This window comes from Panicum virgatum, chromosome 1K (assembly GCF_016808335.1).
Source record: "Panicum virgatum strain AP13 chromosome 1K, P.virgatum_v5, whole genome shotgun sequence".
NCBI classification, from domain to species: domain Eukaryota; kingdom Viridiplantae; phylum Streptophyta; class Magnoliopsida; order Poales; family Poaceae; genus Panicum; species Panicum virgatum.
The window spans coordinates 10,012,528-10,026,207 of record NC_053136.1 but is presented as its reverse complement, the minus strand read 5'-3'; positions in this window follow the sequence as shown (position 1 = coordinate 10,026,207).

Sequence of the window (13,680 nt, the reverse complement as noted above, 5' to 3'; positions counted from 1 at the left end):
GGGGAAGGTTTGGGTTATTTTGGAAAAAGGTAGGGGTTTATTTATAAATGTGTTTATATGGTAAAAGGGTTCATTTGTAAATAGAATTGTTGAAAGGGTTTCTTTTGGAAAATGCCAAAGGGTGGAGGGACTCTTAATCAAAAAGGCAGATAAGGAGGGGGCTAAAGGCAATATGGCCATCCTTCCTCCCCTTCCCCTCACTAGAAAGCAGAGGAGCGGCGCAGGGTCACCGGCGGCGTCTGTCACCGGCGGTCTGGGCCCGGGAGTGGCTCTGGGGTGAGGGAAAAGGGAGAGAGAGACCCAAGGGGTCGATTCCCCCCCTCGATTTGGGGAAAGGAGGCCCGCAGGGCGGGATTCATGGCGGCGGCGATCAGCAGGCGGCGGCGGCCATGGTGGCACCGTGGTGGGGCTTGACGGCGGCCAAGGTGAGGAGGGAGAGTGAGAGGGAGGCGAGGAGGTCCTACTGCACCTCTTACCCTGGGCAAAGACAGCGCGTGGAGGCGGCTCTACGGTGGCCGGCGTTCGGGGGCGGCGGCGATGGTGGGTGGTGGCGCTAGGAGGTCAGGGAGGCGGCGGGCAGTGGTGGCCGGGGGTGTGGGATTCGAGGGCGACGCCGACACCCTTTTATAGCGCAAGCATGGCGGTGGAGCGGTGTGGGGTAGGTGGCCGGCTAGCGAGCATCGCGTGGCGCCATTAATGGCGCTCCGGCGTCGCGACGCGGCGTGCGGGCAATGGCGCGGACGGCGAGGCAGGCACAGTTGATACGACGTCTCGGGCAGACGCGCAAGCACGTGAAGCGGCCGGCGTCGAGCGGGGTGGCCCGAGCGGCGAGGCGGCGGCTCTGCGGCGGTGCGAGCAGCGGGGTGCCGCACGTGGGGTCAGCGGCGGGGCAAGGCGCCAGCGGCGTGCATCGCAGTGTGCAGCGGCGTGACGAGCTCGGGCATGCACGGGCGTGCGCATGCGTGGGGCAGGGCGTGTGTGCGGGCGCAGCGGCGTGAGCGGCAAGCCCGTGTGCGCGCGCGCATGCGCGTGGCGACGTCGCGGCTCCGCGAGCGTGAGTGTGTGCCGCGGCGATTCGCGCGGCGCGGGCAGCGGCGGTGCGCGTGCGCGGGGTCGGGAGTGGGGCTCAGGTGCGCGGTGCGGCGGCAGGCGGCCTGGCCGGGCGGGGCGTCGAGCGGCCCGAGCGCGTGGAGCACGCGCAGCACTGCTCGGCGGTGCTTGGCGTGGTGGATTGCGTGGCCATGGAGTGTGCGTGCGTGGGCAGGCGGACGTCTGGGCGGGCGCGTGAGTTCGTGTGGGCCAGGGGCGGCGGCTGAGGCGAGCGTGGAGGAGGGGTGGCGCGGGCTGAGCCGTGCTCAGGGGAGGAGAGAGGAAAGGAAGGAAGGAGAGAGAGAGAGAGAAAAGGAAAAGGAAAAAGGAAAAGAGAAAAAGGGAAAAAGAATGGAAAAAGAAAAAAAAGGGAAAGAGAAATAGAGAGAGAGAGATTCGCGGCGAAAATTTCGGCGGCGACGGCGTCGGTCTGGCGCGCACGGCGGTCGCGGGCGCGTGCCGTGGCTTTGGCGGAAAGCGGCGTGCGCGGAACGAGGGGAACAGAGGGATGGAATGGGGGCTGGATTCGGGTGTCAGAACAGAGATCTGATGGGATGGTTCCGGAAAAGGAAAAGGGCTCAGGGGTTTATGAAAGTTTTGAGCTCAGTGATGAAAAGTTTTGAAAAAATATTTTTAGCGCGTGTTTTATTTGGTGAATTTTTTCCGGGATGTCACAAAACTCCACCATCGACCTCATTGATACTGAGGTTAGGAGTTGTACGCCGCTCTCGACAACCAGAAGAGGCTGCTTAAGGAAGCAGCTAGAGAGCGTAGAAAGCTTAGGGCTGAGCTGGCTTGTGCTAGGGAGAAATCTAGTGAGGATGAGTGTGCTAGCTGCATATCTCACATGAATGATCTTGTTGCTCTCCGTGCCAAGCATGATGAGAACGTCGCGAACTTAGATGTTGCCAAGACCTCGCTTTCTGACGTGTCTCACGAGATAGCCAAGGTCAAGCATGAGCTTGAACTAGTTAAGGACGCTCCCATTGTTAGTGATGTGCTTGAATGCGATGAGTGTCCTATCTTTAAGTCTGATCTAGCTTCTTTGCAGTCTAAGTTTGCCACTATTGTTTGTGAACTAGAGGAGCTTAGATCTAGGCCTGTTCTGCTTGGTGCTTGTAAGCTTTGTCCCACGCTTAGGTCGGAGCTAGATGAGAAGAATGCCTTGATTAAGTCTTTGGGGGAGACTAAGGTTGGGGAGTCTAGCCCACCTATTGATTGTCATGTTTGCCCTGATTTGATCTCTGATTTGGATAATCTTCCGGTAGAGAAAGCCAACTTGGAGAATGAGAATACCTATCTTAGGGCGATTCTTAGTTGGGTTTCTGCTAGTGAGCCGCAGTTGGGCATGATGATCAAGCAGTTCAAGCGTGGTGATGGTTTTGGGGTCGGTTACACATACACGAAGTCAGACTTTGACAAGCTGTATGGTAAGATCGGCAAGGCTGCTGGAGTTCCTAGCGCTCTAAACACTACTAGCACGAGCACGCAGCCTTCGCTTGTTGACCCTGTGGATGGTGTGCTGAAAGAACCACAAAAAGCACCTCCACAGAAGCAGGTTTGGGTTCCAAAGCCCAATGAGCTGAGGAATCCCCTCGATACGCTCCCTGCTGCCACAGCCCAGGTTGCCCAGAAGAAAGGGGCTGCTCCTCCCCATCCGCAGGCGAGGCCTCCACCTCCCAGGAGAGAGGTGAGGCATCACTGCGAGTACTGTGACAGAGAGGGTCACCTGGAGGAGTTTTGCTTCAGGAGGAAGCGGGCTGTGAGACGTGAGCAGGAGAGACGCAACCCGGACATGTACTCTGCTCGGGTGCATGGTCCTCCTCGGCGTGGTGGTAGGCAAGATGCTAGGGCACACCGTGTAGGTGGAGGACAGGGAGACGGTGGTGGTTACCGTGCTCCAGCGGGTGGTTGCTTTGCCGGTCGTGCTCCTGGTCGTCCTCAGTACGGCTATGGACCACGGGACCGAGGCTTTGGAGGAGGTTACGATGCACCACACTTTCCTCGCGGTGGTGGTCGTCAGCCTCGCGGTAGACGCGACAGGGGACACGCTTTTGATCTTGCTAACCCTTCTGTAGAGCAAATGGCTCGACACTGGTTTGCTTCACACTTTGCTAACCCCAGTATTGAGACATTTGCTCACCCTTTGTCTCACTACTGATGTGCAGGTTGGAGGCTTGGAGAACAGGTAGATCATGGACTCCGGTTGTTCGCGCCATATGGCCGGGAATGACAAATGGTTCTCCAGCCTCACCCCGATACGCTCAAAAGAATACCGGGGACAATGGTAAGGGAAAGGTACGTGGTTTAGGCGCTGTTCGAGTTTCTGATCGCTTTACCCTGAGAGAAGTTGCTTTGGTTTCGAACCTTGGGTTCAATTTGCTCTTTGTTTCGCAACTTCTTGATGAGGGGTTTGAAGTTCGCTTCAAGGAGGGTTGTTCTCGTGTTTTGGATTCCAGAGGAGATTTGGTTTGCCGGATTTTACCTCGCGATCGGGTTTTCTTGGTTGATTTCTCTGGAACTTCTTTTGGCCCTTCTTGTTGCTTGTTGGCTGGTCCTTCTTCTGATCTGTGGAAGTGGCATAGGAGACTTGGACATTTGAGTTTCGACTTGTTGTCTAGACTTAGCTCACTTGACCTAATCCGAGGATTGCCAAAATTGAAGTTTGAAAAGGACCTTGTTTGCCATCCGTGTCGCCATGGGAAGATGATTGCCGCTTCTCATCCGCCTATTAATCAGGTGATGACCGCTCACCCTAGAGAGTTGCTACACATGGAGACTGTTGGTCCTTCTCGGGTGATGTCTATTGGTGGGAAGTGGTACGTTCTTGTGATCGTGGATGATTTTTCTCGCTATTCTTGGGTCTTTTTCATGAGAACCAAGGATGAGGCTTTCGAGTTTGTTCGAGACTTGATCTTGAGGTTGAAAAACGAGCAACCCCAGGCCATGAGAGCGATTCGCAGTGACAATGGCACAGAATTCAAAAATGCTCGTTTTGACACTTTTTGCAGTGATCAAGGTCTTGAACACCAGTATTTTTCCCCTTACACTCCACAGCAGAATGGGGTTGTAGAGCGGAAGAATCGGACGTTGGTTGAGATGGCTAGGACGATGCTCGATGAGCATAGGACTCCTAGAAAGTACTGGGCTGAGGCAGTTAATACCGCTTGTTATGTGTCCAACCGCATTTTCTTGCGTGCTTTCATGCACAAGACTTCTTATGAGTTGCGTTTCGGACGCCAGCCCCGTGTTGACCATCTCAGAGTTTTCGGTTGCCGGTGTTTTGTGCTGAAAGAAGGAAATCTTGATAAGTTTGAGTCTCGCTCGTCTGATGTCATTTTTCTCGGTTATGCATCTCATTCCAGAGCATACCGTGTGTTGCTTATTGATTCTAACATCGTCAGAGAGACTTGTGAAGTCACTTTCGACGAGACTGCACCGGGCAATGCTTCTGTCTTCGAAGTTGCAGGAGAAGATGAGCTCGGCACCTCCATCTTTGAAGATGAGGAGGAAGAAGCTGCGGAAGGTGATGCTGAGGCTACCACACGTGCTGTGGACCCAGTTGCCTCCGCCACGAGCTAGGACGATGATGACGGTCCCGATCCTACTACGTCTACTTCCCGGGGGCCAGTCGAGTAGGTGACTCAGCCTTCACCAGCTGCACCTGAGGAGGTACCAGCTTTGGTTGAGGAGGAGGTGACTTCGACAAGGGAAGTACCACGACACATTCAGCGTCGTCATCCACCTCAACAGATGCTAGGTGACCTAAATGAGCGAGTCACACGGTCCAAGGTAACATGTATCGCTGGCTTTGCTCATTCAGCATTTGTTGCCTCTTTTGAGCCCAAATATATTGGACACGCTCTTCCTCTTTTGAGCCCAAATATATTGGACACGCTCTTTCTGATTCTAACTGGGTCAATGCCATGCATGAGGAACTCGAAAATTTTGAAAGAAACCAAGTTTGGGTTTTAGTAGAGCCTCCACCTGCTTGTAATCCCATCGGAATGAAGTGGGTTTTCAAAAACAAGCAGGGTGAGGATGGGTTGGTTGTTCGAAACAAGGCTCGTCTTATTGCCCAGGGGTTTTGCCAAAAAGAAGGTATTGTTTTGAGGAAACTTTTGCCCCGGTAGCACGCTTAGAGGCGATTCAAATCTTTCTTGCATTTGCTGCTTCCAAGGGTTTTAAAGTTTTCCAAATGGATGTTTAATCTGCCTTCTTAAATGGTTTTATCGAAGAAGAAGTTTATGTGAAACAACCCCCTGGTTTCGAAAATCTCAAGTTTCCAAACCGAGTTTATAAACTTCATAAAGCACTTTATGGTTTGAAACAGGCACCTAGAGCTTGGTATGATAGACTGAAAATATTTTTGCTGCCTCAGGGTTTTAAAATGGGATGTGTGGATAAAACTTTGTTCCTCATGCGGTCTGGCACTGATTTTCAATTAGTTCAGATATACATGGATGATATTATCTTTGGTGGCTCTTCTCACGCTCTTGTCTCCAAGTTTTCTGAGCAGATGTCCAGGGAGTTCGAGATGAGTATGATGGGTGAGCTGCAGTTCTTCCTCGGGCTGCAGATCAAGCAAACTCCTCAGGGCACGTTCGTCCATCAAGCGAAGTACACCAAGGACTTGCTACGGAAGTTCGACATGAGTGACTTGTCTCCTCAGCCGACTCCGATCAGCATATCAACGACGCTTGATGAGGACTTGGACGGTGAGGCGGTGGACCAGAAGGAGTACATGAGCTTGATCGGCTCTCTCCTGTACCTGATGGCGACGCGGCCGGACATTCAGTTCGGCGTTGGCCTTTGTGCGCGGTACCAGGCTTCTCCGCGCACCTCCCACAGGCAGGTGGTGAAACGCATCTTCAGGTATCTGAAATTCACCCCTGAGTTTGGTCTTTGGTACTCTGCGGATTCTTCTATGGTTTTGGTGGGCTTTTCTGATGCCGATTTCGGTGGGTGTCGGTTGGATCGCAAGTCGACATCCGGCACTTGTCAATTTCTCGGTACATCTTTGGTGTCTTGGTCCTCTCGCAAGCAGGCTAGCGTAGCGCTTTCCTCCACAGAAGCTGAGTATGTTGCCGCTGCTAGCTGTTGCTCCCAGATCCTTTGGATGAAACAAACATTGCAGGATTATGGACTGAGTTTTGATAGGGTTCCCATCTTTGTAGACAACATGTTCGCTATTAGCATTGCAAAGAACCCTGTCCTACACTCCAGAACTAAACACATAGATATCCGGTTCTACTTCCTGCGAGACAATCATGAGAGAGGCCACATAGACTTGATCCATGTCCCTTCAGAGAGGCAAACCACAGATATCCTAACCAAACCTCTTGAGCAGGACACCTTTGCTCGCTTGCGAGGGGAGCTTGGGGTTTGTTACCCCTTTTGATCGCTGACTTTTCTTTGGTTAGCTTTGTAGAGTTTATTTGTTCTTCTCTTAGTTTTCTAGGTTTGGTTGTTGCATTGTGCATACGCATTGTACATTTCTGCATTTTACATTGCTTCACTCGCACTAGCATTCTTGTATACATTGCTATGATCTTCTAGTGCTTGCTAGTGTGAGTTTATAAACGTGATCATGAACAGCTTGCTCCACTGTGTATATGACTTCATCTGAGTTAAGCTATTTTGATTTGAAAATTTTAAAACATGGTCACCCTGTCTTGGCTACTAGCATATTAGGGCGTGCCGATATGCTTTGCTATCTCATTCATGCTAGTGTAGCATTTCGTTCATCAATTCATACTTGATATGATCTAAAATTGATAAAATTGCTTGAATTGTGCTTCAACTGGAATGAAAAGATCCAAGTGGGATTGCTTGTCGCACTGATCGAGCTTTCGGGACGGCTCACTTTGCACTTGTGAGAACCCGGGTAAGGCTGTGCAGGACTGAAACGAGTGTCTTAAGCTTCTGATTGCCTTTGGCATAGGCTTGGCCTCGTTGCTAAGTAAAGCATGACAAGCTTTCAACCCTTGGTATTAAATTGCTTGATATAATGAGATTGCAAAATCAATATTTACAACATGCTTTGGCTGAGATTAGCTCACCTGTATGAGTTTGATTAGCACTGATTTTCATTCCCTACTTGCTAGTGCTAGATTAAGGGTGATGCTTTTATTTCTCCTAAACTGAACTTGACTAGCTCTAGACGTGATTTGATATACTCTATTGAGCTAGATGCAGGTCTTGTTTATGGATGCACACGTGCTTGTGACTAGTTGTTGCTCATATCATTGTATCCCTGAATGCTTTCACTTACACCTCCTGCATTGCATTCATTGCATAGCATATGTTCAGGGGGAGTCTCAGTTTTAGGGGGAGCTTTAGGTCTAAGCCTTGATGTGTGCATGTGCCAACAAGGGGGAGAAGTTAGTGATCGAACAAGAGGGAAACTTGTTGTGCACAGGGATTTGAGAGTGCATACATGTGGTGAGAGTTGCACTGGTAAGGGGGAAATGCATTACAGTAGGAGTTTCTACTTTGTTTAGCTCCTGGTTTTCTTTTCGCTTCTAGCATGCCTGTGTCAAGCCCTGCCTCTATCTTTGAGGAGTCATGCCTGTGTTTGATCGATTGCATCGAGCCGTTGCCCTTGTCTGAGGGAATCGATCTTTGCTTGGTCAAGTGACTTGTTCTTACTTCTTTCGAGCTTTTGTCACTTGTTCAAGTTCTCTCTTGCTTCTTTGTTCTTCACTGTTTTTGTTTCAATCTTGGTTCGTTTGTGGTGTGTTGACAATGCACTCATCAAGGGGGAGATTGAGGAATGTTGAGTACTCTATCCTGCTTGTGATGAGTGAATTGTCAACCGTGCGGTGTGATCGTGCACTTGGTCTTTGGATTGCAGGTACATGGGCGTCGAGTGTCGACGGAGAGTTGCCGTGGAGGAGCTCGGGCCGGGCGGCAGCTGTGGCGTCCACTCCTAGATGGAGGATGCAAGTGGCGACGGAAGGCGGGTTTCTTGGTTTGCGCCACAAAACCAAGGAGGCGGACGACTGTTGAAGACGCCAAGTCGTGGAGGCACGGGCGTCAGTCTCGGGACTGACGGAGGCGACGGGCGTCGACGGCGTCTAGGGCCTTGCTGCAGGCGAGGAGGTGATGGGCGTCGGGCGGCGTCTAGGGCTGTCAAAAGGCCGAGGCGGGAACGACGTCTAGGGCCACGGCGTGGAGGCGGGAATCTTCTCGCGCGTGGAGTTTTGGCGGTTTTCTCAAAACCGGCCACCTACCCGGGTTTCGCGGACCCTACAAAACTGCGGACCGGATCTTCATCCACACGGCGGCATCGCGGAGAAGGCTTCGAGTCGAAGAAAGAAACTCCGCCGTCGGATGAGATCGTGTACATATTTTCGGTTTTGTCCTACGGGCGTTTTAGTGTCTAGTTTGAGTCAAGGGTATTTTGGACCCCTGCGTGGGCACCTTAAATACCCCTCACCCCTCTCCTCTCTCTGGTGCGCCAGACAGCCAGACCAAGCCGCCCTCATCCTCTCCCTGGCGCCACCCCTCTCTCCCTCTCGGTTCCCTTCCTCTCCTCACTAGGACTAGGGATTAGAGGTATGGATTCTTGAGTTTTTGTACTGAGATTGATAGGGAAAGGAGGCCCAATCCTCCTTGTGCCCTCCGGGGTTTTGGATTCATTTCAATCTCATACGATTTGTGCTTTGGTTTGATTGAAATTCGATTTTAATTGCCGATTCTCGAACTCAAGATGACGGGGTGTTTCTTGACGGTTTTGTGACTCCTTGGGGTGTTCCTAATCCATCTTGCCTAGCCCTAAAACCCTCGGATTCACGAGCTCCTTCAATTTGAAGTTTTGGCGTTCTTGAGAAAACCCCAATCTTGCTTAGGATTTCGTCGATTTCTCCCAAACCAAGGAGTAATTCGTCGATTCCTTCCGTGGATGTGTTCACAAGTCCCTTGTGATCATGACTGCAAAATTTGGTGAGATTTGGACTTGATTTGGCCACTCGATCATCGAGTTCTTGGAAGAACGCGGGCTGAAAAATGTTTCTGGACAGAGTTCTTCCGAGCACCGGTTAAACCGACGCTTGTGCTCGTTGGTGTCGGTTCAACCGGTGAGTGGGTTTTTCTCTGAGAATAGGGTTTTCTGGTGTTCTTCAGTTGCACCGGTGCTTTAGCTACCACGAGCATCGGTTCAACCGGTGTTACTACTGGAAGTGCAGTTTTGCTCGTTCAACCGGCGTATAGACTTTACTAGACGACGGTTTAACCGGTGATCGCTTCTATGTCTGGACTGTTTTTGCACATCGGTTAAACCGATGAGATGCCCTTTGTGCACGTCGGTTTAACCGGTGCACACTGGTCTGTTTGATCTCTCTCTGGACAACTGGACCGACATTTTAAGTCGATTTTGTCGGATCATCCGGTGCAGTTTCGTCTGTTGAACCGACGCCTTCTAAACGTGGGCGTCGGATCAACCGGTGCTTGATTCCTACTGTTGCCGGCTCTGTGACACCGGTTAGACCGACGGGTTCATTTCTATATGCGTCGGTTCAACCGGTGTTCATATACCGTGCCTGTTTCATACTACTTTTTGTGTTATCTTCCGCATTTGTTTGCACTCTCTTGTTCCTAGGGCTTTCTTATGTTGGTGTAGCTTCTCTATAGCTACTCCACGCTGTCCCTAGGACTCTAGGGTTGGGCGTGCACGTTGGGACAAAGCCGAAGCTTCTGTTTGCAAGATTTTTAATCGGCTCCCATTCACCCCCCCTCTGGTCGCCCTTTTCGGTCCCTCAAATATTTTCCTTTGCTTGTTGCCCGTGCACCACCCTACCTCAACGTTGCTTCACCCGTGCGAGCAGCCACCTGAAGCGGGAGGCAACGATCGGGGCCAAGCAAGGTGGAGGCGCTGATAGGGCCGCACGCAGCGACGGTTGAACCTGAGCGGGTGGCCAGCGAGGAGCTGGCCCCCCTCCTGAACGCGCGAGTGAGGAGTGGGAGGGCGAGGAGACGCTCCTCTATCCGCATTGCCAGGCTCGTCATCCCCTGCCCCTAATCCCATCTGTCCGCACGCGCGCGGTGGCTGTAAAGGAGGAGAGCGGGGTGGATCTTGCCAAACGGTGTCCATGGATGCAACAGCGGCGGCCACTCTGGTGACCGGTGCTGCAGCAGGCGTCCATGGATCTGGCAGCGGCGGCTACTCTAGTGATTGGTGCCGCTAGTGGCGAAGCCAACCCCAGAACCTAGGGGGCTCGCTCCTCTTTCTCCTTTTTCTTCTTCCTCCTTCCTCCTTTCCCCTCTCTTCTCATCCTCCTTCCCCTTTGCCAATAATGGAGTTCTTGGGTAGGGGGGCTTAAGCCCCTGCCCCTGGCTCTGCCCCTGGGTGCCGCAACAAGTGTCCATGGATCCAGCAGCGGTGGCCACTCTAGTGATCGGTGCCGCAGCAGGCGTCCATGGATCCGGCAGCGGCGGCCACTCTGGTGACCGGTGCCGCAGCAGGCGCGCACGTGGCCACAACAACACGAGGGCGGCAAGCAGGGAAGGGTACGGCGACGGTGGGGGAGAAGAGAGACGAGGAATGAGGGGTCGGGAATTCCCTTAAAAACACTTGGGGGTTTAAAAAAGATAAGGATATCAATCCGGCAATTTTAGCTTCTTTTTGTCGAAATGAACTAATATAGGGGTCTACACGAAACATTTTTGGCAAGTTTGCTGTATATTGGACTGCAGGTTGATTACGTGATTGCTTGGCCCAGATCAGCCGCCTCGCCGGACACCCACCACGCAGTGAGTGACGGCTGCAGTGCTTGATGGCCGCTGCACCACGCCGTGTCGGTGGCCGGCCACCACACCGCGTCCGACAACCACCACTGCCTGATAGCTGCCAGCCGATTGGTCTTGCGAGGCGCCGGACAGTCTTCTAGCCACCTAGCCACCTCCTTCTACGTAGGTCCAATCGATAGGGGCGGAGCCAGGGGGCTCAAGCCCCCTACCCCAAGAACTCCATTGGTGGCAAAGGGGAAGGAGGACGAGAAGAGAGGGGAAAGGAGGAAGAAGAAGAGGGAGGAAGAGGAGCGAGCACCCCTAGGTTCTGAGGCTGGCTTCGCCACTGCCGATCGCTATCGCTGACCGAACGTGAAAGTTTCATGTCGTGGAAGTTCCGACCGCTGGCCGTAGTCTATCTATCTATCTATCTATTGATGCTGTGATATATCATTTATTTGTGTGATTTAATGATTAATATTTAAATTAATTTATTAGGTTTGAATTCAACAGCTCGCTGGAGGGTCCAACAAAAAAATGGATGGTCGTTGCCCACTAGGAGATATCATGAATACATGCAGATACCGTCATAAACGAGCAAGACGTGATAAGTCTGATCCATATAATAGTAATAAACACTGTATTTTTCTTATTTTGCTGTTATTAAACCTTGTATTATTGACTTAACATGATTCTGCTGAAGGAAATAATAATCCGAGGGATCTTAAACGCCAAAGGGCACAGAAAAAGTATGCAAGCATACTAGCTGAAAGAAAAAACTGAGTTGAATGCTAAAAAGAGGGAAAGTTACCATCGGAAGAAGGCTAAGAAAGAAGCTGCTAGCACGATTGTAGAGACGCTAGATAAAATTTGATACTTAATGCTGCAAATTTCATCGTTTATGTGTGAGGATGCTAACTGAAAACACACTGTATGTGGGTGTGACATCAGTTATTAACCAAACAGATGGAAGCAATGTTGTTGCAAACACACCAGGTAATCAGTTGTAATGATTGTGAATGGCTTATGGCATATTCGAATGTTTTCAGATGCAAGAATTCATAATGATTGAATATATGTGTGGTGTATACTTATAAACATACTTGGTGTGCCTTCATCTGTGGTATGTCTGTTATTGGATTAATCCTATATATTTTCTTTTCTAAAATTATGTTGAGTATCAAGAAGATTTTATATATACGATACATTTTTTATTCAGCTATATCATGTGAGATCCACCAATAAATGCAAAAAAATATAGTTTGAACCCGCTGAATTGAAATAATAAAGTAAAAAAGATTGTCCTTTGGAGGGTAAGGGAGCCGCCCATCAGGCTCGACCCATAAGGAGCTTACGAGCTCGACCCAAGGCAAGCCCAACAGCCCCGAACCCACAACCAAGAGGCGTGGCAACAATATATCAGTAACGCTGTGAGGCACGATTGTGAGGACAAGTAGGCGCGAAAAGAAGCGCAACAAGAAGCAGAAGAAGCCGTAGGCGGCAGCCAGAGGTGAGGTGAGCACCGTCCTGACCGCTGGGAGCATCAGAACCAGATGAAGAAAGGGTCAGTGCCGCGCGCCGGCATGATGAGCACAAACGGAGAGGCCGAAGACGGAGACGGCGGCTACAGGTCGGGCCAATCCGACAGTGATAATGAAGAGGACGAGGGCAGAGCTGCGGCGGCGGGTGGCTGCTGTTGCCAGGAGCTGCTCCGCCGGCTGTTCCATGCGGCCATTGTGATGGTCCTCGCGGCCGTCTGTCATTGTCGCTGTGCCTGCTGGTACTGCCGGCCCTCCAACCTGACCGCCGGTGCTGTCAGCGCATCTCGTCTTAGTCCACATAGGGTGTGATTAGATCCCACGAACCCCCCATCCAAATTTTTCATCACATCAAAATCACATCGAAATATTAAATATAGCAAATAATTCATACATGGAGTACTAAATGTAGATAAATAAAAAAACTAATTGTATAGTTTTGATGTATGTTGCGAGACGAATCTTTTGAGCCTAGTTAGGTCATGTTAAGACAATATTTACCACAAACAAACGAAAAATGCTACAGTGTGCTACAGTGTCCGATGTGACTTTTCGCATCCCTTTTCCCTCCATCTAAACACAGCCATAGTTTCTTAAGATGTCATAATTAATACACATGTGCGATTGCAAAAAGGTTACCATGTTCACATTAGTAGTACTACATTTATTTATTTATCAAGTGCAACATTGTATTATTTATTTTAGAAGGATAATAATTGACATCATTATTTGATGGAATGAAAATAAAGATATGTATTATTTTTAGAAGGAAAGTAAATGTCTTTATTTTTTAAAAAGAAAGTAAATGGCATCGTTGCTTGACAGAAGGAAAATTAAATATGTGCTTGTGGCACGTACATCTCTACTAGTCTATATCTATACTATCTATACTATACCCTTTTTCACCAAAATTAGATCCACCGTAACCCTCACAGAGGTCCCACTTGTCAGACCAAAAGGTTTGACGAAAGGGGCGGTGATCTATTTTTTTATAGAAAGAAAATATTTCTACCAAAATGCTAATACTTTTTACACCAGCAATTTTCTATATCCATCTCTTGTACCTGCATATGACTTTCTTTTGGCATACACTTTACTTTGTTTTGCACATGCATTCACCCATACTTCACGTTTGTTGACGCGAAAATCCCATGGGATAGACTTTCACGCTCCACGTACACTAGGGCCGGGGAGATCTGCTTTGCTCTGTCGTACTGAACCCAATCGGCGTGCGTACGGCACAGTTGGCATGCCAGTCAATTTGACCTGCAATTGACAAAAAAGATAAACGTTAAATTTTGGGAGCTATCGGCTAGTCAGCCGA